Source organism: Nilaparvata lugens, chromosome X (assembly GCF_014356525.2).
Source record: "Nilaparvata lugens isolate BPH chromosome X, ASM1435652v1, whole genome shotgun sequence".
NCBI lineage: Eukaryota > Metazoa > Arthropoda > Insecta > Hemiptera > Delphacidae > Nilaparvata > Nilaparvata lugens.
This window is the reverse complement of record NC_052518.1, coordinates 86,288,154-86,314,178: the sequence shown is the minus strand read 5'-3', so window position 1 is coordinate 86,314,178 and position 26,025 is coordinate 86,288,154. Positions and strand designations below refer to the sequence as shown.

General features: G+C 34.8%; 1 long non-coding RNA gene across 1 annotated transcript in view; it reads left to right on the top strand.

Moving 5' to 3' along the window:
- The window catches only part of LOC120354501, a 49,261-nt gene extending 23,704 nt beyond the window's left edge, over window positions 1–25,557 (top strand). The window contains exon 2 of the long non-coding RNA XR_005573080.1: window positions 23,652–25,557. This is a non-coding gene — a long non-coding RNA (uncharacterized LOC120354501). The remainder of the gene's footprint in view (window positions 1–23,651) is intronic.
- The last annotated feature ends 468 nt before the right edge of the window (window positions 25,558–26,025 follow it).

Below are 26,025 nucleotides of genomic sequence, written 5' to 3'. Positions count from 1 at the left end.
TACCGTCTTCCAAACATGTTTGAACAGGTCTAATAATTGAATAATAAAAAATAAAATAAATTAAATTAAATAAATTAAATAATTATTTAATAATTGAATAATATTAAATAATAATTTAATTTAATTATTTTATTTTTTATTATTTAATATTATTCAATTATTAAATAATTATTTAATCTATTTAATTTAATTTATTTTATTTTTTATTATTTAATATTATTCAATTATGAAATAATTATTTAATTTATTTAATTTAATTTATTATTAAATAATTTCAAACAAAAAATAATTATTTAATAATTGAATAATATTAAATAATAAAAAATAAAATAAAGTAAATTAAATAAATTAAATAATTTTTTAATAATTGAATAATATTAAATAATAAAAAATAAAATAAATTAAATTAAATAAATTATTATTTAATATTTAGACCTGTTCAAACATGTTTGGAAGACGGTATACAAAAAACCGTGGGAACTGGATTTTTTGATGCTGATAAAATTACTATAAATACCGGGCTCATTCCAACAGAAATTTCAGTCACGTTGGGGTAGTGGTGGAGATAACATCTCATATAACAAGATTTTTCTACACTAGACTGAATGCTACAACAATTCTTCATTGTGAGGTGTGACCTAGTTCAATGTAAGTATGAATGACCTTCAGATCAAGTTACAAAAAAGTTCTCTAATCACCGGGATTCGAACCTGAGACTCCAGATTGGTAAGCCGCAATGCTATCAACTAAGCCACTAAACAAGATTTGAAATTAATTGATCAAAACGAACTCATAAGTTTGTTATCACAAGAATAGATACTGTAATGATATTATTCACAACTTCACTAATCAGTAATAATTTATCATTATTATGTGGTAGATTACCAAGAGCTACTTTTAAGTAATGTAGATATTTTAAATGAATCTCCTAAAATGCATTGTGAATTTGATATTGTTTTCATAAATTTAAAAACTTTATTATTGGCTCAACTAATTGCTTGTTATTGCATAGCTTGTTATTAAATAATATTTCTATTGTAAGTTCAATCTAATTAATAAATAAAATGATTTAAATTGATGGATTTAGTGATAGCAAACTAATGAGATTGTTTATTACCAAGCATGTTTCCGCGGTCTGATACATATGGGGCCCCAGGTTCGAGTCCCCACAGTATGAATAGTTTTTTGACTCTTTGAAACAACTTTTGAATTTTGTTGAACAAAACTACTCATCAAAATCCAAACTGAACTTGATTTTCTTGGTAGGAAAGATCTTTATAACCTTAGATTTAAGCAGGAAAGATTATTGTTTTATAATTTTCTAAATTAAGCTCAGTACCTTTTTACAGGTTTTTTATTAATTTGAAAATGAATTTCAACAAAATAAATTGTATTATTGATTGAATTACAAATCTGAGCATTTTTCAGTTCCAGTTTATAATTTATTTTAGAAGGAATGTTGGACATTACATAGGTGTTAAAAAATTCTCTTATCAGGTGGATTCAACATTATATTCATACCAAAATTTGAATTTATTTTTTGAAGTGGGAGGGAAATCATGAAGTAAGTTTGGATCAGTTAAATACATCCATTGTTTCATATTATTAAGATCAACATTCTTTGGTAGATAATAAGAACCGAATTTTTTTGCTAAACTAACGATATTCTGTAATATATTAATTAATTCTTCAGCCTCTTGATTTCTACTTGATTTCTCTTGTTTTCTACTCAAATGACATCCAAATTTATCAATACTCATGTTTTTTTATTATACTTCATGTTTGTATATGAATTTTTCATCAAACCATGCTCTAAAGAACCAGGGTTGTGCTGTTTCAGCAGCATACTTTTCATACTTTGATAATAATTGTGGGTCTGACATTGCTTTGAATTGTTCATTATCATTAAGATCAATTTCTGGGATATTATGAGCAACTAATGGGATGAATTGTTTAATCCTTATAAAATTCTGAATCAAATTTCTAATTTCAACATTAATATTATTATTATTCTTATTCTTTTGCAACCCACACCCTTTGTAGGGTTTCAGAAACAACCCACACCCTTTGTAGGGTCTCAGAAACAACCCACCACCAAATTTAGTCTTGGCATTCAATAAGTTTGTTACCAAGTATGCTGATGAGCGCTCTCCAAGGCTAGCATCAGGTGATTTGACTCTTTCCCAAGCCAGGGCAGCTAGTTTCTTATCAGCTTCTGTTCTATTCTGATTAGGATTGCTATAAGCTATATCATGTTCCCGGCATGCATCATCAAGTTTATTTATTCCTTTATCACCTCTCTTCAATCTTTTTTCAAGTTCAACAGGTAGTAAGTCAATTGCTTTGTTCAATATAGATCCGATTATTCCAGATCCAGACACAACCTTCTTCCGTTTTATTTTCTTCAACAATGGTATTTTCTTCTTGATCATTTTTATTAAGTACATTTTTTCAACATGTATATATTTATTTATTCATCTATTTATTGATTGATTCATACAGTATCAAATCTTTGTTAATCTCCAATCTCTGATCTCTGCTTGAAGAAATCTGAGATCTCCAATAACTAAAGATGTCATATCTTACTTAATATTCATTATAATATCTTGATAAATGATATGTTTATCGATTTGTTATTAAATTTACTAAAAAAAGTTATTCCTGTATTTTTTTATAACATCAACAGGTTCTTCATTATTTTTGTAATAAAAAAACTAGGTTCACATTTTCATACAAGTGGGGATCATCATTGACCTTGACCTTGACCTTGAATTTGACCTTGAATTTGACCTTGATCTTGACCTTTAATTTGACTTGACTTCTCACTCTCTCCCTTAGTTTTACTTGCAGTAGATATTTTATCCAAGTGGGGATCATCATTGACCTTGACCTTGAATTTGAATTTGAGTTTTGGTTGTATACCTAGTGGGAAATAATAATGGTATTAGGCCACACCTCTTAGGAAGGGGGAAATTTAATTAGGCCACACCTTTTAGGGGTGTGGGGGTGGGAATTGAATTAGGACACACCCCCCCCTAATAAAAATATTTTCCTCAGTGTTTAATAGAAATTCTTGCTGTAAACATCTCCTCCCTGGTCTATAAATACAGGGCTCATTCCAACAGAGAATTCAGTCGGGGCGGGGTGGTGGTTGAGATAACATCTCTCAACCTTGACCTTGAATTCAACCTTAACCTTGAATTCGACCTTGACCTTGAATTCGACCTTGACCTTGACCTTGGTGTTAAATTGATGCTCAATCGGCACAAATACCCTACTTGTGTGTGTGTGTGTGTGTGTGTGTGTGTGTGTGTGTGGTGTGTGTGTGTGTGTGAGTGTATGTGTGTCTGTGTACACGATATCTCATCTCCCAATTGAAGGAATGACTTGAAATTTGGAACTTGAGGTCCTTACACTATAAGGATCTGACACGAATGGAGCAGAGAAAGGTGAAATCACGGATTTCATTTGCCAAACAGCTTGCCACATGCACAACCATTTTATCGGTCTTATCATTTTCACTGATTTCTACAAGTGCATCATAAATTTCTTCAATTTGATATCTTAGAGGAGTGATTGCGTTTATCCTGCTTTCCCATCTCGTTGTAGTAGACAAAGGTTTCAATGTAAGGCTGGAAACATGCTTTTTTAGAATAGCCCAATGAAGAGTAGATGCTGAGAAAAAATTGTAAATTTTTCCTACTAAAGAAAAGAAGGAGACTGCGAATTGAGAAGCATTGGCTGCATCGTTTACCACTAAGTTTAGTGAGTGGCTGGAACAAGGGACATAAAATGCTCTGGGATTCATTTCCAAAATTCGGTTTTGAACACCCAAGTTCTTCCCCTTCATATTTGCACTGTTGTCATATCCTTGCCCTCTCATATTCTCCAATGATAGACCTAACTCTTCAAGTTTTTATAAAATAACTTCTGTGAGTCCCAAGCCACTGCTATCCAGAACAGGCACAAAGCCAAGGAAATGTTCCCTGATTGCAACATTTGGTGAACTAGAATCCAAATCAACAAAGCGTGCTATAATCGTCATCTGTTCCACTCCGGAAATATCAGGTGTGCAATCTAAAATGATACTGTAATACTTGGCAGATTTCAAAGAGTTTAAAATGTTTTTTTCGACTTGGTCATGAAGGAGCTGAATAATTTCATTTTGAATGTGTTTTCCAAGTAATGATGCTGCTTGTTACTACCACTTGTCGTTCTTCTAATGTGTTCTTGCAGAACAGAATCAAATTTTCCAAATAGCTCAACAAGCTTAAGGAAATTGCCATTGCTCGGGCAAAAGAATTGATCGGAGTCTCCCCTCAAAGGCAGACATTGTTGCGCCAAAAACTGTATTATAGAGATCGGTCTTTCAATCACATTTTTCCAATGATGAGTCTCTGAATTCATGATTTTTTGTGTTTCTTCGTCTATGATTTTCCCCGACACTAGTCTCATTGCAAGTTCTGACCTCTTTTTCTGTGATTGTAGATGAGCTGGAGACTTTGCATGGCTTACAAAGCTTCAGTCATGTGTTCCCAATTATTATATCCATTTCCGGTGAAGTGAATTTTCACATTGGAAAATAATTTGCAGCAAAACAATATACCGAGTTGTTTGACTTAGAATAAACTAACCACTTTCTCTCCACAGTTTCACCATTACACATTTTATAACTGTAGTAGTTAGTAGTAAATCTACAATTTGATTCATCTTTGGGGCACAATTGAGTCTCTGCAACTGTTAGTTTTGGTGGGGTGCTCTTGTTATCAATGTTGTTCTAGCAAAATCATTTAGGTTTTCGGGCCATGTAGCTGGATCATGATCAATAAAATCAGTGTTAACTGTAAGTCCTGTGCCAGTAGTATTGTCTTCAGGTTCAGGAGTGAATGTTGATCGTAGATCTACGACAAAATTGTTGGGTTCAGTGGAGGAGGCAGCAGACGTCGATGCTGATGGTAGGCCTATGAAAATATTGTTGGATTCAGTGGGGAAGGCAGTAGACGCAGCAGATGTGGATGCTGATGGTAGGCCTATGAAAATATTGTTGGACTCAGTGGGGGCGGCAGTAGACGTCAGTGCTGATGGTAGGCTTACACCCAAGTAACAGATGTTGGTTGTAGAGGAAGAAGCAGACGTCGATGCTGGAGATCGGTCCAGTTGGTTATCATTAGATTCCGAAGAAGTAGTGGAAGTTGAGGGATGACCTAGGTGACTGTTGTTGGATTCCAGGGAAGTGGCAGTAGACATATACTTACGCTCTGTACTATTTTCATTACAGTCTAAAGGCTTTAAAAACTTATCTAGAGAAAACTTGAGTTTTTTGCCTTCAACTTTCTCTGCTCTCTTTTTCCTATACTGGCTACCAGAGAGTCGTTTTCTCCCGTCCATGATTTATTTTTGCCTACACAAAACAGATATTTTTAAACTATATTTATGTAACACAAAGATTCTCATTCAGCTAATAACAAGGCCATTATATATATTCCTATTACTAGAAGTAAAATTTAATAGTATTTTCGTACAAGTGACACTCAATTTGCTAAGCTTGGGAAGCAAATTTGGAAATGGGAACACACGCACACGGCAGCACACATGAGACAGGGGCACATGGTATACGGAAACTAAATTTTTTTTGACACCGACTGAGCTGAAGTTATTTGAAATTTGAAACTATAAAAACTAAATAGACTGTAAAAGACTATAAATAAACTGACTTAATCACTGAAATCACTGTAAATAGACAATCACTATTTCACTGACAAGACAACTGTCAAAAGGCCACGGCCTATGCATCTAAAGAAACTCAATGACTGACTGACGACTCTAGCGTCAATTATTGCAACACAGCACTTTGTGGTAATTAAGTGGCGTGTCTCGCTGTAGAACTGCTCCTATCTAATGTGCATCGGTAGTATCTGTTTGAGTAACACATTCATTGGAATAGTTTATTACCTTCGGTAGGTTAGAGGGTTAGGTTTTCTTGGTTTGGGGATTGCAATATACTGGAAGGGGTTGGGGTCCTGGTTAAGGTATGTTTATTAATGTTTCAAAGGTAGAAGTGTAGGTTAGGAGGTTAGGTTTTTGCTTTAAAAATTTCAATAATTTTTTCTTTCAATGGCAATAACAGTTATCACAGTGAACGGAACTGCTCCAACAAATCCGTTACAGTACCAGCACATGCGCATACTCCTCTATACTAGAGGAGCAATCCTACAGCGAGACGCACGTTGGGGGAACCCCGGAGGGGAAGGCAGTGAAATTATATATTATAATCAAATTTTGATTATAAAATGTAAATCAATGCTTGCATTATCGTTTATATTCTTGGGCTTGTTGTTTGGGCAAAATTTAATACATATTATTTCACTATTCACATTTAATATTATGAATTTATTATTTGATTTCATAAATTGGGATAGAAAGGGTTAAAAATTTTCCATTCCTTAAAGAAATTTGCTGCCCCAAAAATCTGCCGCCCAGTCCGCCCACCCCTGGGGTCGGGCCTGCGTAAAACAGTAGCAGAATGACAGTGAGCTCACAGTCCAATAAACAGACTGTGAATGAATAAAGAACACGGAACACTGTTCTGTATTCATTGCATGTGGTGAGCATTGTATGGGTGACTTCTTTTTTGACAGATTAAAGGTGGGCACGTCAATAATTGCCTGTAGTAGATTTGTTTAGAGTAATTTTTTTTCATTTTTCGAATATATCTCTGAAACTATGCATCTTATGAACATTTGTATTTTGTGAAAAATTGAAGCTTACAAAATTACCAACAAGTTTTGTCCTTTACATTTTTTCCACTTATTACTTACATGCAAATATCTTGGAAACAATGTGTTCTATTGACATAATCAACTACATAAAAATGAAGCTTAATAAATTTCCTACAAGTTTTGTATGGTAGAGGTTTTCGATAAATCCTATACTCTTCGAGATATTTATGTTCTACAGTGATGCATTTTCCAAAAAACAGTCTCTCTTCCATATTTTCGCTCTTTCAAGTCTTATAACATTTCAACAATTGATGAAACAAGAATGTGCTAATTACGAGATTGTAGAGCATTCAATTATCTCTCATTTCATGCATGATTCCACTATTTCACGCATTCCCATACGACTGTTGCAGCAGTTTTAGTTTTGAGTGTCAATCTCAAGATTTGCAAGTGACTTTCTATGAATATCACACTATTCTGACATCATAAATTAGTAGTGTGCTTCAGTATGAACATTCATATTGAGTACCTATTGGAACGTCTGCGGAACAAAACACAGGGGGTGTTTCTAAACTTCCTATCAAACAAGGAGCATTGATATCATTCACGAGGTATGATGACATTCAACCAAGCTGCTCTATAGTGAGATTCACTCTAAAATGTCAGCATTAGTGGAGCGTGACGAGCTTCGATGTTATTTATTAGGTACGCTGACACACAACCAAGCAGCTTTACACTAGCAATACTGACTGTTAGAAGTGAACTACCCTTCAGAGTACCCGAGTCGGTCAGAATTGACTGAATGGGAAGCATTGATGTTATTCATGAGGATTGCTGACAGTTGAAAGTGGATCTTCTCACAGTAAGTGGCTAGCCTCTTCAAGAGGCTTCAAGGGCCAAGAACATTTTCAGGCCAGTCTACAACAATCAATTAGTTATGGAAGCCTGCAACTGTGAATAGATTTTTTCATTGGGGGTGAGTTCTTTCATGAAAGACTTACTATTTGGAATACCTTCTTTTTCGAGGGGAAGTGGTCTGGTGGTAAAGTGGGGGAAGAGAGAGATTGCATTGCAAGCTTCACTACACTCAGCGCTACGAGTGTCAAACTCCCGAACTATGCTCCTCCAACGCCAAGGAAGGAAGCCATTCAATTGTTCTTAAGAGGCTATGCTTCCTGTAACGCGAGAAAAGCGCGACGGTAACGCAGCTGAAATTCTGCCCGTATAGTTGGGGCTTTAGTACGAGTATTTGAAGCATATCACTTCTTATTGAAATTTTGTCTTCATTCTAACTCTATTGTTTTCTTTGAGGCACGATTGTGAACAGCTACCAGTATGCCTATCAATAAAAAATGACCAATGATTTGGATTTTGTGTATTCTAAACTTTTAACCACAATAATAGATAACTTTTTATATAACTGAGCGTCAGTATACTTTTCTCTGCAAATGAATAGAAGCAGATTCCATCATATAAGTATTAGAATGAAAATATAAGTGAGCCAGTACCAAATTTAAGTGCTGGTATCAGTGAGTGGTGCTGTGAAAATGAGCTCTAAACAGAACTACTCCCACTTAGACCAGCCGAGCGAGTACTGTATCAATAGTAATAGTTCCATTAGAAGTTATGAGTAGGCCTATAATATTCTCACTGTGCCGTAAACGGATATACTAATCAAAACTTAAACTTGCACTTGGACATTATCATAATTTGCGACCTGCTCCCACTGGATGCGTTCACTTAGGCCTATACGTCGTACAAAACAATTTACGAGTCATAATAGAAAGTATTCAAATTTAGTAACAAAAATAACAATAACCCTACAAAAACAAGCCATTAGGTATTAATGTTGATATATTAAAAAGTAACTTACGATATCATGTGAGTGAGTACTGTACGAATTAGTTATCATTTTGGCAATGTCTTGCTATGCTTCCACATTCATGTCAAATGAAATGAAATGAAATTTATTTCCAAAAAACATTACAAACAAAGAAAAAGAAAAACAATAAGTTAACTTACTTACAGCATTTGCATGCATATATATTACAAGTTGATGTTGAATGTAGGTATAAGGTTACTAAAAAGAAAGAAACATAGCTGCCAGAATAATTACTATGTCTATTCTAAATAATTATGGGTAATATTTAATGGAAAATGATACCTGCATAGTACCTGTGCGGGCGCAGGTATTTATTGAAAAATCAAAACAAAAACACAAAGAAAATTACAAACTAGTTGATATTATCGCTAATGTACTTGAAGCAAAATATTAGTAGAAACTTTCCAGAGCTGAGGTGAGAGAGAATATTTATTGTTTATTGTTTTTGAAGGGATGGATTCAAGGATCCAAAGGTTCAAAGAACCCCACACATCAACCGAAGCTTATTGTGTTCCCAAGTAGTATGATGTTAGTTAGACAAACCAATACTTGTGTTCTTTACAAGCACCAGGATGGAGTTTTTCCCTATACTAGCATCCCATTCATCACCCGGTAGCTTGTTGCAATCCAGTGTGATATGCTTGGCAGTCTCTTCAGACTGATTAGTCCTCGTGACCTACGTGAGTTCCACTCCTGGCCTACTTTGAAGGTCCTTCCTCTGAGGAAGGGGTGGCCAAGTTGCCTCTAGGGCGCCCGGCCACTCTTGACTCAGCCTCTTGACCCACATTTGTGCCTGGAGTTTCACCCATCTCTGGTCTCTTGGGTTTGCTCTTTTCACCCCTCCGAAACTTCACAGGGTCAGAAGCCTCACCTCACCTCTCCCAAGTAGTTTTGCCTAAATGGCCGTCCTTCTTCGAGCAGTTGTGAGGTTTGGTCTCTCCACCCAAAACTCGTGACCTACGTGAGTTCCACTCCTGGCTTCTTTGTAGGTCCTTCCGCTGAAGGAGGGATCGCCAAATTGCCTCTAGGACACCTGGGCACCCTCGACTTAGCCTCTTGACCTACATTTGTGCCTGGAGTTTCACCCATCTCTGGTCTGTTAGGTTTTCTGTTTGCCCCTCCGAAACTCTGCAGGGTCAGAAGCCTCACCTCTCCCAAAAAGTTTTGCCTGAATGGCCGCCCTTCTCTGAGCAGTGGTGAGTTTTGGTCTCTCCACCCACAAAATCGTGACCTATGTGAGTTCCACTCCTGGCTTCTTTATAGATCCTTCCGCTGAAGGTGGGGCCACCAAATTGCCTCTAGGGCACCTGGCCACCCTCGACTTAGCCTCTTGACCTACATTTGTGCCTGAAGTTTCACCCATCTCTGGTCTCTTGGTTTTTTCTTTTTGCCCCTCCGAAACTGCCCTGATGGGGCAGATCCCGTGAGTTTGAAGGCAAGGCAACTTCTGGAGTTGCCTTGATGTCCATTTTAGTTGCCTCCTACGACAAGCATGGATAGTGTGGGTGAATTCTGGTTTTCAACACATTCTTGAGTTCCATGATCAACTCAAAGCTCCTCCAACCCACAGGGGGGGGGGGCAAGAATATGTAAGGAAGAGAGCAAGATATGAATTTACAACAAGCGTTAGACTAGATGAACAACAAAGTTAACATATTAATTGAATTGTAATGTTATGGATATGAATAGTATTGAATTCATGTTAATGGTTTTGCAATTACCAACGATGAGAATTATATTTACACTACATTGCTACTGTACTATGATTATGAACGAATTAACTGAATTAAGATGCTGGCTTTATGATTCAGAGGCCTGGATTCAAATCCCGGCCCGGGCAAGATATTTATCTCAGGCCACTCCCGTGTTTCGGATGGAAACGTTAACCGTCGGTCCCGGCTGCCTAAAAAGCAGTCGTTGGGTCATGTCAGAGGCCCTGAAATTGATCAGTTACGACCTGCAAACTCTGACACCAGACCTGAGCCAGCCAGGTCACTCGATATTATTATTATAACTGAATAACTAAAAACAAAGAAACATGAAAAGGCATACTACAAAACTAAACCAACAGAACAAACAAATCAATTGATGATAAGTTACTCAAGCAATCAAATAGGTGCCAACTGTTTTTAATTGTAAGCAAGTAGTTCAAGATCTTTAGATTCAAGACTAGGGAGACTATTCAAATTCAAAATTATTTATTCCACACTCATAAATACATATACATAGAACAAACAAAGCTCAACATGACAATAAAATCCAACCAAAGAGTAATAATAATAAACGGTAAGTGAAAAAACCACTGGCATAAGATGACTCTTGTTCGCCAGTGGGAGTAGGGGATGAAATTATAATACGCTTAACCTGATTTAAATTGATTTAGCACAGAAGCAAATATTTATACAGAATAGTAAATTATGAAACGAAGAATCGAAACAACAAAAAAAAAAAATTAAAAATTCTCTCGAGTATCTTAATATACTATATAACTATGGTACTCTCTTATTCATAGATATAGTGATTCATAAATACAGTGTAAACAGGGTATATAGAACGCATTTCATGGTGAATGGGAAGAGGGAAAATCATAATATTCTTTTAAAAACCAAAAAAAAAATCACAAAACATTTAAATTGAAAATAAAAAATTCTGGCAAATCGTAATTCCCATATGAAAAAAATAAAAAAATATTCAAATTGGAATAAAAATTCTGGCAAATTGTAATACTTATAAAAAAAAACACAAAATATTCAAATTGAATAAAAATCTTGGCAAATCGCAATTCCTATACAAAAAAATCACAAAATATTCAAATCAAAATGAAAATTCTGGCAAATCCAATCTCTTATGTTATTAGGGACAGTTTTGATAAATGGAAATTCAATGAGATCTGAAGGTAATTTATTAATTATTTTTGGTGCTATATAAATAAGCTGCTTATGGATGATTGTCAGATCTGAGTCATAACATTTATATTTATTTATATTGTATCTGGTTCGTTGATGTTCATTATTAATTTATTTTAAAAAATATATTTTCCCTACAGTTACCTTGAAAAGTGGCCATTCCTGTACTGATTACAGAAAGCAACGAATCACTTTTCTGCTCTAGTGTGCAAAGTATTACTTTGCATACTCCAGATTTGCAACATGGCAACACAAAATAGTTGGTGGGTTATATGGAGGATTAGTGCACAAAAACAAAAATTAAGTTGGTAACAATGACTGTGGTTAGATTTAGATAAGAATCATTTCAATTATAATATAATTATTATAATTAATATTATTAATATTATAATTATAATTATAATCATAAAACCTGGCAAGCCTTGTGATGATGTTAAGAGTTACCGTCCAATTGCTCTGCTCAGTGTCAGCTATAAATTGCTTGAAAGGCTTATCTATAATAGGATCAGCCCAAAAATACTGGAACATGTTCCAATTCAACGAGCAGGATTTTGGCAAAACTGGAACTGCACAGACCAGGTTCTTGCATTGACAACACATATTGAAGCGGGTTTCCAGAAAGGCTTGAAGACGTCTGTTGCCTTTGTGGACCTGAGTGCTGCATACGACACAGTGTGGAGAGAGTGCCTCATATTTAAACTCCTACAGGTCCTGCAAAGTCTAAAAATCATTCAATTGATCAATAAAATTCTGAAGAACAGGAATTTCAGGGTTCTCATGGATGATAGGCTGAGCAGGAGAAGAGTATTGAACAATGGATTGCCACAGGGATCTATCTTATCCCCCCTTCTTTTCAATCTGTACACAGCTGATTTGCCAAATATCAAATCAAGAGTATTTGTGTATGCGGATGACATTGCTATAGCCATTCAGGACAGGAGTATGGAAAAAACAGCAAGCAGCCTGACTCAAGACTTGTCTTTCCTCTCAGCATACTTCCACAAGTGGAGGCTCCAGCCCAACATGAGGAAAACGGAGGTTTGCTGCTTTCATCTGAATAATAAGGAGGAAAGTGTGAAGTTGAAGGTAAAATTTGATGATGCTCAAATGCAACACAATTTTTTGCCCAAGTACCTGGGAGTTACGCTTGACCGCACTCTATCCTATAAACAACATATCCAAAATGTTGCTGAGAAACTGAAAACAAGAAATAACATAATTCAAAAACTTTGTGGCACTACTTGGGGTGCTTCGGCCACAACTTTGTGCTGTTCTGCTGTGGGTTTGGTGTATCCAACCGCTGAATATTGTGCTGCTGTATGGTTAAATAGTGCCCATGTGAATAGAGTAAATGCGCAACTGAACCACACTATGCATTTAATCACTGGGACAATTAGAAGCACCCCCATATACTGGCTTCTAGTTCTCAGCAATATTGCTCCACCGGGGCTCTTGATCTTCTGCTCTTGTACATGAATACAAAAAGATAAAGAGTAACAGGGCACTTCCAATCCATAGAGATCTTCTGGATTTGGGTGATCAGTTCATTGGTTGAAGTCAAGGCATCCTCCCATGCGCATGGCAGAGCAACTGAGCGATGAAAATTTTTCCATGAGAGCAAGCTGGGAGGAAGAGTGGATGGAAAAAACCCCCCTCAGCATCTGCTTTAGGTACTCAGTTGGTGTATATGTGGCTGGATTTGAACTGCCAAGACGGACATGGGCGGCCCTCAACAGGGTTAGGACTGGCCACGGGAGATGCGGGGCCTCTCTTAATGACTGGGGCAGTTTACCTTCCCCTGCTTGTGATTGTGGAGAGGCTAGACAGACGCTGAAGCACATCATTGGAAATTGTAATATACGTGCCTACCAAGGCGATTTAAATGATTTTATTTCAGCTTCTCCACAATCACTACACTACCTTGACAACCTCGACATCAAAATTTAATATATTTACAATATCTTATTAACCTGACAACGGTCTCATGACCAGATTTTTTTCTTTGACTACCTACCTATATGTTTGTGTGTGTCTATATATATATATATATATATATATATATATATATATATATATATATATATGTGCCATATGCTAATAATAATAACGGCTACCCTACATTTATGATAGAAATATAGAAAATATCTAGAAATCCAAAACAAGAATAATGTTCATCTAAATCATAACTAATTAATCATCATTTAGGAATTCTCATCATTTAATAATAAATAATAGTTCTTTTCTATTGATAATTATTATTTCAATTGCAAGCAATGAGAAAAGTAGCAAAATATACATTATAAAATTCGAATTTTGAGGTTAAGCGATTACCATTCAATATCCACATTAATAAAAATAATAAAAAACATAAGAATACTACAATAAATATTCTCTGTTGTCTATGTTATTTTTATAAATATTTTTCAGTCTACTTTCAGCATTTTTCTCGGTAATTTGAGCAAAAGTCTAAATTTCTGAATCCTGTTTCAGTAGTTTTTAGCTGGATGAAACAAACTTAGGTACTATTCTTCCCGCTAGGTAGCATGCTTGTCGGTTCAGCCATCTTGCAGCCATCCCAATCAGCTGTTGGCATGTATTTTGAATGCAAATTTTTTGTTCTATCTGTATTTTTTCTGATTCTTGAATGAATAAAAATGAGAATTTTGGCTGAGAATTTTCAACTTCAATTGGATTATTAATTTTTTAATGAATTAAGGTTGTTATTAATAACAGCATAACACACACACAAACATTTGATGGATTTCAGCCATCATTTTACCCATAATTACTCACTTTTCATATTCAATGGTAACTGTAGGAAAAATTTAATGTGAAATACGTGCACAAAGTTCCTCTGCTGCACTCAAGAAACCTTTCTGCCCGAGCCGTCTCGGGCGTAAACGTTTCTTTCGGTGCAGCAAACTGTCACTTTGCGCACTAGTTGCACAAATAACTATTGTTATTGGAATGGCTTCTTGAGTGCAGCAGAGGAACTTTGTGCACGTATTTCACATTAAATTTTTCCTACAGTTACCATTGAATGTAAAAAATAGGTAATTGAAGGTAAAAATGTCTCATAATTCATCAAATTTTTTTCAGCGTTATATTGTGGCACTTGAATTGCTTATTATGAAGTATTGCAATCATTACACACATAAATGTTCAGAAGTTAATAGAAATGACAATAGACGTGATATTTCAGAGTTATCCAGGAGTCAATTATTTTTATCCCATCTACAAAAAATCATAAATTAGTACTATAATGAAGATTATAATAACAAAATAATATGATTGATGTTGAAAAATAATTCCTTTCTACATAGGTATGAAATGATATAGTTTTACTCATTTCGCTTTAGATCTAGTATTTACAGGGATTTCTAACTTAGCTTTTTCGGAGAGTAGAAGTGAAATTCAAATAATATTCTTCTTTCTTGTATGTTAATTTTTTTTCTTCAATCATGAGTCAATTTTATGAGCTACTGCTGCTGCCTACTATTGTGTCTCACTTCCACAATCACATTCAACACTATCCACATCCATTTTTTACACAAATTATTACGAAAATCAAATAAAAAACAACAAATTTGCATTCAAAATATGCGCCAATGGCTGATTTGGATGATGGAGGTATGAAGAACCGAAAGGCGCGCGACCTAGCGGAAAAAATCGTAACTACGTTCATTCCATCTTTTCCAACTACCTATCTAAAAACAATTTCCAGAAATTATTTTAGATTTACAGTCTCAAATTATGAAAAAATGCTCAAAGTAGCCTAAAAATATTAATAAAAATAACATGGACACCAGAGAATTTTGATTGTAGTTTTTTTTTTTTATTCACATGGATATCAATGAACGGTAATTATTTAACCTCAAAATTCAAATTTCATAATGTGTATTTGCTAGAGTACATTTCTCATTGCTTGCAGTTGCAATAATAATTATCAATAGAAAAGAAACATTATTTATTATTAAATGATGAGAAGTAATTATTAAATTATGATTTACATGAACATTATTCTTATTTTGGATTTCTATAATGAGATTTTATCATAAATGTAGCCATTGAAATGATTCTCATCCAAACACAGTCATTCTAACCAACTTAATTTTGGCTTTCGTGTACCATTCATCCATATAACCCGCTAACTATTTTGTGTTGCCATGCTGCAAATCTGGAGTACGCAAAGTAATCACTTTGCGCACTAGTGCGGAAAAGTGATTCTTTGCATTCTGTAATCAGTGCAGGAATGGTCACTTTTCAAGGTAACTGTAGGAAAATAACTATTTGTTACTCTGAAAGTATTTAAAGACGTTCAATACATACAGCTGGCAGATTGTCATCACTTTAATTTCATTGAAGGCTTGAATAGAAGGGTATATCATGGGTCTATTTAGTATTGTTTTTATAATCATTTTTTGTATTACAAATAGAGCTAATAGATGATAGTTGAATGCTCCCCCCCAAACCACTAATCCATATTGCAGTAGGGACTGTACAATTGCAAAGTAAATTATTTTTAACATTGGTATGTGGAGTATGGACCTCAATTTATAGAAGTTATAGGATACAAACTTTAATCGCTCACACAAATAATCAATGTGTCTTTTCCATTTAAATCCTTCATAAATAATTATACCTAGGTATTTGATGTGGCTGGTTTTTTCTATTTGAGGGCAGTTACATGCAGCTAAATTATTGTTAAAATTCTCACAATTAATGTGCAGTTTAAGTACACAGTTCGTTTCTTCTCTTCCAGCAATACTCCTTGAAAAAGCAATATACTTTGTTTTTCAATATTTAAACTAAGGGAGTTGAAATCCAGCCATCTTTTTAGAGTAGAGACGCCTTTAGAGGCTGTCTCATAGGTCTCATTCCATGTTTCACCCCCATACAACAACACTGTGTCATTTGAATGAATATACTTCCCCTCCATTCAACTCTAATCTTAGTACTTCATTCTCATATAACAGGAAGAGGATAGGTGATAAGACAGTGCCTTGAGGGAGACCATAGCATGAAAGAGGTATTTAACTTACCGAGTCATTGAGTGATAAAATCTGTGCTCTATTTGACAAGTAGCTCTTGAACAATTTCAAAGTTAATCCTCTTATGCCAACCAACTCTAATTTGTCAAATAACTTATCGTGAGACACAGTGTCATAAGCTTTTGCTAGGTCCAGGAAGATAGCTAGGGTTTCCTTTGTTCAAACGATCCGAAACCGCGTTTGAGAATTTGATCAGGGCATCATTTGTACTCTTTTTACTCTGAAAACCAAACTGATTCTCTTCTATTATTTTGTGTTTGTTTAAAAACTTAAGAATCTGTTTTTTATCAATTTCTCCATTATTTTAGTCAATGAACTTAATAAACTAATTGGTCTATAATTTTCTGCAAGTTTCCTATCCCCTGATTTGAAAAGCGGTTTAATCTTAGCAATCTTGAATAAAGTTGGAAAAATCCTCTTTCAAAGCATTTATTTATTATAAAAGTTATCGGCCAAGCTATAAAAGGCGCTATTTTTTTCAAAATCTTACTATTAATGCCATCTATGCCTGGACTAGTATTGCTTTTTAGACTATATATTACATTTTTTACTTCATCTTCTATGACAGGTTTAAAAAAAAACGAGTTTCCTAGACTTGAATTATCTTTTTTATAATTAAATTTATAATCAGTTTGGTTTTCATATTTCGCTATTTTATCTGCATAAGTCTTACCCACATTTACAAAATATTCATTTAATTCTTGTGCATTCAGTTTTATTCTACTACACTCATTTCCTCCCTTATTTAGCAGCTCGTTAATGTAAGTCCATATTTTTTGCATCTTTGCCACATTCATCAATTTTATTTCTATAATAATATTATCTTCAGTGCTGGTAATAAGATTATTCAATAAATTTCTGTAGGATTTGAATTCATTTTTTAAACTTGTATTGAAAGGTTCTTGTTTTACTTTTCTAGCCATTTTATCCCTCTTATTAATCGAGTTGATTAGCCCCTGAGTGATCCAAGGCTTAAGTGGTTTCTTTTTGTGATTAAGCTTAACCTCTATAGAAGCTCTATTTAATTTTTTATTTTATGAGTAAGGTTTTCAACCAACGTGTCCACCTCCTTGTGATTATCATTGTTACTTTCATTATTGTTATCATTATTATTTCTATTTTGATCATACAGAAACAACCATTTTTCATTTTTTAAGTAAGTTTCCAGTTTAGTTAAATCTATTTTAGTAATTATATTTCTTTGAGCAAGAGATTTTTCTTTCGTTTTGTGATTAGAACTTAAATGCAGCGCAGTTGCAAAATGATCACTAACATTTACTTAAAGAATACTAGCAGTTTCTGTTCTAATTGAATTATTTGATGTATTTTTAAAACATATATGATCAATGCACGAGTGACTATCATCAATACTCATAGTTGGTACATTAATAAACGACTTGAAGCCGTTACCACTCATTACATTTAAGTAACTTAGTGTATGTCAGTGAGTTCTCAAAATATCTATATTAATATCTCCAACGAGAACAACATTTCTATCTTTTGGGAGAGAATTCAGATAGTCGTTCAAGTTACTGATAAAGTTATCTGTGTTACTATTTGGTGATCTATATATCGCAACAATCTGTAAGATTAAATTCCTTGCCAACTCAACCAAAATACCAATCATGTTAGCATCCAACAATTCACTATTCAACACCCTAAATTCAAAACCTTTTTTATATAATACATAGGCTATCACACTTGTTCAATTTTGTAGGCTTATTAACCAAACTGTAACCATCTATATTAAACTCAATCGGTTTATTACCATGTCTCTGTGACAATTATAATATCAAACTTCAGTTTAAAGTTGTTTAGTACTACCACAAAATCATTAAAATTAGCTTTAGGATCATTTCTTGCTTTTTCACTTCATCGCAATACTTTTTATAACCGTTCATCTACTTGCCCTTTGATACTCTACAATGGAAAGAAACAATAATAGGTGACACATCCTGATTTGCTGATGGAAAACGGTGAGCAGCGTTAATGTCTGTCTGCTGGCATTCAATTTTCAATTCCCTAGCAGTTGCACTTAAAATCTCCATAATTGAAACAGGAGTTCGCTAAGCTTATATTCAAGTATGTATTTGTCCATTTTTCCCCCTTTACCGACATTCATTTCAATATTCAGGAAGTCTCAAGGAAGACTGTTCATTATTTTATTTGATATGAACATGAATTGTTGACGACATACATCAAGCACGGTCCGATCATTATCGTAGATTATGCTAGAAGATCTTAAGTGGTATACGTGCTCACGCAGGTTGAAATTATTCTTATTTTTCAGTATATAGTTAAGAAGGCTTTTGGTGTACAATTGCCTCAGCGTTAAAACATTGAAATCAATAAAAAGATCGTTACTGTGGTATCGTCTAGGTTTGGATGAAATAGCCCTAATTAAAAACTTTTGAAAGACGAATAATTTATTGTAATAAAGGTTTCTGGCACCCCCCCCCCTCCCCCAGGCAATATTGCAATACTGATTGCCCATAGGCAAAGTATACCAGACGCGCGATTTCCTTATTTTTTAGCATACCAATAGTATAGAATTTGTGAATGAGGTGAGGTATCTCAACCTATGGCATAAGCTCAATTTGTCACATTTCAAAAATCGAATAGTTCTACAAAAATCTGTCATTAGGGTAATTTATGGTGTTAGTAGACTGGCTCATACTTTCCCTATGTTTTAATCATTGGGGAATTTGGGGATTCTTCATTTTAGATACCGGTATATGAATGTGTTGAAAGGGGTAAAACCTATCTCAATCGGGGCATGGGACGGTCAAGCTAGAACAATACAACTGCGACACCCTTTGGCAGGTAGACTTAGCACATTTTCGACCCTTGTGCAATGAACATGACCCTTGTGCATGACCTTGGTGTAACATGGAGTTCCTGCAGAGCTTATCAAGATGCGACAAAGATCTAATCCGTGAAGGCATATACCAGTTTTTATTGATGTACAATCGAATTACTAATCAAAGGATATTATGTAAATATGTTTTTTATGGAGATTCGACAACTTGTTTTGGAAAAACGAAGGGCAAGAAGAAGTTGGCAACAAACTCGTGATCCTGCTGACAAAAATATCTTGAATAACAAAACACAACAATTGAGAAGAGAGATAAGGAAACTAACTGAGGAGTCCATTAATAACTACCTTCAAAATTTGACAGCTGATGCCAGTACAGATTATTCATTATGGAAAGCAACAAGAAGAATTAAGCGACCAATATCACAACCCCTCCAATCAGAAAACCAGATGGTGTTTGGGCAAGAAATAACAGAGAACAGGCAGATTTGCTAATCATCTAGAAGAAATCTTTCAGCCAAACAACATTCAATCTGAAATTGATCCTGAAGAAGATATAATAGATGATTTAGATACTGATCTAGTTTCTATAGATGAGGTTCAAGAAGAAATCAAAAATAATCTGAATACCAAAAAAGCACCTGGGTTTGATCTGATTACACGTGAAATCTTGAAGAAACTTCCAAGGAAAGGTATTGTCATGCTAACATATTTATTCAATGCATCACTCCGATTACAGCATTTTCCTTCAATTTGGAAGGTGGCAGAAGTCATTATGTTGCAAAAGCCTGGGAAATGTCCTCAAGAAGCAAAATCGTACTGCCCAATATCTCTTCTACCTGTAATTTCAAAGCTTTTTGAGAAACTGCTAATGAAGAGATTTGCTCTCATCATAAGTAGCAGGAATCTGATACCAGCCCATCAATTTGGTTTCAGGCAGAAGCACTCAACCCTGGACCAAGTACATAGAATCACTAATGTAATAGAGAATTCATTAGAGGTAAAATGTATATGCTCAGCAATCTTCCTTGATGTGGCACAGGCATTTGATAAAGTGTGGCATGAAGGACTGATCAATAAACTTCATAAAATTCTTCCCACTCAACTTGTAAAACTTTTAAAATCATACATCACCAACAGATTGTTCTGAGTAAAACAAGGTGATGACGTCTCTGAATTAAAGGAAATGAGGGCTGGAGTTCCACAAGGTAGTGTTCTTGGACCAGTTCTTTATGTGCTGTACACAAGCGATCTTCCTGAATTGGATGCAGTGACAATTGCTACTTTTGCTGATGATACTGCAATACTGGCAGAAGGGGAAACAGTACAAGAAGCAGCCACAAAACTACAGAATGCTAGCAACAAATTCAGTGACTGGACCAAAAAATGGAGAATTCGATTGAATGAAATGAAGTCCATTCATATCAACTTCACAAACAAAAATATCAATGATCCGATACAAATAAATCTAAATGAGAATGTAGTACCACACAGCAACACAGCAAAATACCTTGGAATGACTCTTGACGCTAAGTTGAAATGGAAAGAGCATATCAAGATGAAAAGGAGTGAGCTGGGACTCAAATACAGTAAAATCTATTGGCTGTTGGGCAGACAATCACAACTCTCATTGGACAACAAAATATTGATTTATAAACAAATTCTAAAACCTGTCTGGATGTATGGAATTCAGCTTTGGGGCTGCTCTAGAACATCTAACATCAATCAGATTCAAACATTCCAAAACAAAGTACTGTGGAACATGGTGAATGCGCCCTGGTACATAAGGAACAGCGATTTGCACCGAGATCTACACATCCCCTATGTGACCAGTGAAATAAGACGATTGGCAGCCATCATGAGTCACGTCTTCATCAACATGACAACACCGAAGTCATCCAACTACTAGACAGCACTGAATTCACCATGAGGTTGAAGAGAACAAAGCCCTTCGAGTTGGTGTAGTGCTAGTGAAGTGAAAAAAAGTATAAATAAAATAAATGTGTAGCGAAAGAATTTAAAGTAGAAGAATTATAGATTAGAACTGTAGGCTTCACTGGAAGACTTTAGCAATAAAAATTAATATTTTAGGATAAGAAATAAGAGAACAAAATTAATGGTTAGTCCTAGTGACTAGTTTTAATGGAAGTAATAATAATAAAAAAAAATCATTAATGAAGCATTGTAAGTGTATTCGACAGTGTAACAATTTTCAACCTGAAGTCTAATAACATTTATTGAGCCTGTTTGCTAAATCAGTATGAAGATTGGCGTTGATGCCTTAGGGCTGGTTCAGCCTTATTGTCTCTTTTCAATTTACAAACCAAAATCTGGAATGTATTCTTTATTTGTCTCCATTTTGAAGCGATTTAGGTTTTTGTGTATGAGTGAAAAAAGTTTAAATAAGTTTGAGCATATGGACCGACTTTAATCCCGAAGCAAAAAGATTGACACACACTACTTAGGAAGAATCACATCCAAGTTATACGAGGCGTATTCATAAGTACAATTTTGACATAAGAGTGCAACAAGTAAATTTTTCCAAAAATAATTCATCCGCCTGAAAGGCCATATTTAATTCTATTCTACATAATTCTCATTTATATTGAGGCATTTAATGTATTGTAGCTTTTATATGTCACTGTCAAAGAAGCTGTGTTTTTTAGGGGGGGGGGCCTAGGCCCCCCCCCCAAGGATCAGATGAATAATGCAAATGCAGGTACATCTACACGAATCCTTAGAATCTCATACTCTCATGCCTTCAGCTTCTTCATTCCCATTTCAGCCTTTAAAAATGTTTCATTCCAGCTTGCACCCCTAAATATAACAGCAGTATCATCCACAAATAGGAAGAGCTCGCCTTCAATGTTCAGCTTATCAATGTTATCAATGTAAACAAAAATAAAACTGGCCCAAGGGTACTGCCCTGAACCACACCATATTCCACATCACTGACTCCACTCATTTTTGGTCCGATGGAAACCACCTGTCTTCTATTACCAAGATAGCTCTTGAACCAGGCCAAGGCCAGCCATTCACCCCCATAAACTTCAGTTTAGCAAAGAGTATGTCTCTGTCTATCGAATCAAAAGCCTTGGCCAGGTCAACAAAAACTGATAATACCTTCTGGTCTAGATTGATTGCCTCCATGAATGCCTTATTAATTGCAAACAGTGCATCCGAGGTATTCTTGCTTTTCCAGAAGCCGAATTGACGATTTGAAAGCAAGTTGTTATCTTCCAAATACCTCTGAAATTGCAATTTGAAACACTTTTCCAATATCTTTGATACTACACATAACAAGGAAATGGGCCTGTAGTTATTCATATCACTTTTACTGCTAGACTTGTGGATTGGTATAACCTTAGCAATTTTTAAATCCTCAGGAAACACCCGTGTTGTCAGGCTCAGATTTATAAGGTGAGTTAATGGGATCAAGAGAATATCTATATTGTCTTTGATTAAGCTAGCATTGATGTTGTCAATATCTGGGGCTGAGCCACCGTGCATATCTTTAACAATTTTTATTAGTTGATCCTCTGTGACTGTTGATGTCACAGAGGATCAACTAATAAAAATTGTTAAAGATATGCACGGTGGCTCAGCCCCAGGTATTGACAACATCAATGCTAGCTTAATCAAAGACAATATAGATAGCACACACAGGCTGCAGTTGAAACTATAAATTTGTACCCAAATTTTCACCCTGATTGAGTTGTTCATATGACGGGGGAGGCAACTCTGCAGCTAACTTACTTCCAACATTGGAAAAATATTCATTAAAAGCATCCGCTACCTCTCCAATTCTTTCCTCTCCGTTATCTTCAGGATTATTAAGAAAAAGGTTTATGGGAAATTTTTGTTTTTAGCTTTACTTCCATTGTACTCGTTTATTATTTTCCAAAAGGCTTTTGGGTTATTTGCGTTATCAGTTATTTCTTTTTTGTAATAATTGATTTTAGCATTTTTCAGTTTCTGAGTCACAGTATTCCTAAATGAGCGGAAGTTATTAAGCAATTGCTGATCGTGGGGGTTGTTTCTAACAAGTCTACTCATTTTATCCCGTTTTTTAATTTCCATAATCAAGTCGATAGTGATCCAAGGCTTGAGTTTTCGATGGCAGGCGCGTGGCTTAGGAGGCTTTTCAAATTTTTCCTTCAGTTGAGTAATTACTTTTAAAAACTGTGCACAACATGCAAAAAGTAACGTAATATGTGATTCAAATAACATTGTAACTATGATTTTTTGCCATCTAACTTTTATTTTTCATTTTTTCAGGTGACTTGATATGGGATATTAAAACCGAATAATAATGGCCGTTCTTCATAGAGCATTGTTCACGTGGTTCTTGTTTTTAGTATTCTTGATTCTTCTTGTTCTTCGTTTGGATTCAAGGACAAATTGGAACTGGTTCATAGTTTTCATTCCTCTGTGGATTTATGACATTATTCTACTTGTGTATATATTTTTCAACATAATGTCTCTTTGGAAAAATAGACTAGATAGGTTAGCGACTTGTGTCCACAGAAAACTCTGGTATCTGGGTGCTATAATCTTGAAAATGACAGCTCAAATTATCATGTGTCTGAAATTGCAAAATCCGTCTATAAATCTCTCACTTTACTATGTTATGGCACCCGTTTGGATACTTCTGCAATTATTGATAATTGATGTGTTTTGGAGCTTGATCATTGGAAGGACTAGCAGATACTTCTGACGTTCACGAACCTTGTATCCATACTGATGGGAATGTGCAAGATCAAGTGTACCTCGGTGGTAGATTCATCAAGTTGCTAATTAAGACTTCATATACGATCCAAGTTTGCATTGAGTCTAAGTTGCGGACAATCAAAACGAATCACCTCTTAGAAAATATGAAATAATCAAATTGTAGCTAGTCTAGTTTCTACTTCAAATAGAGTATAATTGTATAAATCAATATAATAATCTTCCAGTTGGAAAAAACGATCTCTGTTGAGATATTTCCATTTCAGTTTGAAGTTTTTTGATTGCATTAGAATGTGATTTGTATGATACCCAAAATAACTGGAATTAAAAAATCACAAAACAAAGTGGAAAGGCAAAAAATAATTCTATTTATAATAGTTGAAACTTGAACATTTTTAATTTAAGAAATATTAACATTTTAAAATTACTTTCTTTAGATGGTTTTCTCAGGCACAAATACAATCTTGAAATCTATGTTGGAGATTCGTCATTGATCTTTTTTCTCATTGTGATTATTTGATTACTTTCGTGGAGCTAACTAACTCAAATCAATAGTGTTGACAACGTGACCAATAAATGTGATTTAATTGAAAAGATTTTCATGAAATCCACAATTCCCCAGTTGAGATGTTCCAGCGATCAATAAGGAATCTTCAACATACATTTTAAGAATACAGGAGGAAGTCATAAATTTTATATTTGAAAAATTATATAAAATATCATGAATTTATTTACATTACGCTATAATTATTGCCATTTCTCAAATGACAAGTTTTCAAGTTCCAATTATTATAAATAAAAATAATTTTCCTCCTTAACTTTCATGATTTTTCTCAATTTCCCGTTATTTTGGGTCACCCATACATCAGAAGTACAAGGATCGTTCCACAATCAAGTTTCACCATTTTTTAAAGCTCAGTACGTGACAGGAAAATTCTGGTAATTTCAAAAACGTTCTCCGCACGTTTAGTGGCAATCGCAATACTGGCATGATTCATTTGTCAGTTGGAAGCAATCCAATATGGATCTACCACTTACTTCTACCACCAAATGAAGAATGCCTAGTGCCGTCCGTTTTTTAACGGGAATGCGACTGAAATTCAGTTGTGTATTGTGGCTATGTATTTAAACATTTGGAGAGAGAGTTGCTAATGCATCTTGTCAAACGTAAAGCTACGGTCGAAATCTTCGGACATCTTCGACAATGTTTGAGGCACATGACGTGAATGTGTAACCACTTCGTTGTTTAATGTTATTCTTCCTTCAACAGAGGATTGGAACAAACGAGAAGCAATCAGTTTTGACAAAACAGTTGTCACCATACACATGTCACAACTTGTGATGAATTTCAATCGCAGTTTTAGGGCCAGTTTCCGAGCTTGGGATCTATAAGTTCTGGACTTACAGAGTCCAGGACTAAAATAAGCGCTCGGGTCTAAATCGACTTTCTGAGTCTCGATTTTATCTTCTAAACTCCGGGATCTATTAAGTTCTCGACTTATTTGAGTGCAGGACTTTAATGTGGTAAACATGAGGGAAATTCACAATATTTTGCTGTTGTATTGTTGGCATTATAGTAAAACGAAAACAGCTGATTGCAGCGGGATAATTCAAATGAGCATGCTCTCCAACTATTTTGTGAAAATAGGTACGTTTCGATTTCTTTGTAGGCCTATTCAAAGAAAAACCTAACCTTTTGAATGATGAATGAATAAACATTTAATTTTACGTTATGCTATTATCGATCATTCATCCTAACCAGTGATTTTGGAATAAAAATTTCATTAGGCTAGTTTTAAAACTTATTTGTTTTGAACAAAACTGGAATAATAATTTATTATTGTTATATTAATATGTTGAATATGACATTGATTAATAACATTCAGATTGGAATATAAATTTCAAGGCAATCCTTGTATTATTT